Here is a 999-nt window from a genome sequence, read left to right on the forward strand (position 1 = left end):
TGACTGTTTTCTGCATTGAAGGGTAACTAGTCGTCTATTTCCAGAGGTAGGACTCCTGCAGGGTCGTTTTTTATTTCTTTATCGCCTCTCATTGGGGGACACAGGAACCATGGGTGTATGCTGCTGCCACTAGGAGGCTGACACTATGCAAATAAAAAAGTTAGCTCCTCCTCTGCAGTGTACACCCTACCGACTGGCATTATACTCTTCAGTTTAGCTTAGTGTCAGTAGGAGGTGGACACGGGTCTTTCATTAGACCCTTATCTACCTCAATGTGCGTCGTTTCTTTTCAGGTTTTTCTGGAGGGATACAGGGTGAACAGTCACACCTGTACTCCCACAATACGGACTATGAGTACGGCGTGTACTGCCACCCCGTATCCTCATAGATCCCTCAGCAGGACCAAGATCCTAGCACACAAGCGTGCTCAGAAGTCCGGTCCTGGCTCCGTCCCCCACCCACTCGCCCACCAGAGCCTGTCGGTTGGAGGAGACGAGGACGTCCATCAGCTCCCTGGACGTCTCACCCCCTTTTAAGGTTTGTACCGGCGTGGGATGTTTTAGGTGAGTATTTCCCCCATCCCATCCCAGATCTTTGTTAGGGGGGGGGGGGGGGTCTTTTTAGGGGCTCCCAGACGGTGACCCTCTTACCCGGTCATCGCCTGTATCCTGCGGCGCGGCCGGTATTTTATCGGTGTCCTGGTAGTCCACATTTTCCCCATTCTGCAAGGGCCTTCTGCTCTCCAGCGCGGGGCCCCTTTCTGGCCGCCGCGCTCTTATCCCCTGTGGCCAGCACCTTCTTACAAGACAGCTCTATGGCTGCCGTACGCTCCTTTCCGCGGCGCACTACCAGCGCTGCGGTTTTTCCCTGGGCACATCCTCAGCGTGGCAGCCCTGCAGACTATCGCGCCGCTTCTCGCTGCGGCGCATTGCTCCGGCGCCGCAGGAGGTGGTTATCTGCGGCGCCCTTCAGCGGCGCAGGCTGCAGCGCCTGCACCGC

Source organism: Ranitomeya imitator, chromosome 10 (assembly GCF_032444005.1).
Source record: "Ranitomeya imitator isolate aRanImi1 chromosome 10, aRanImi1.pri, whole genome shotgun sequence".
Taxonomy (NCBI): Eukaryota; Metazoa; Chordata; class Amphibia; order Anura; family Dendrobatidae; genus Ranitomeya; species Ranitomeya imitator.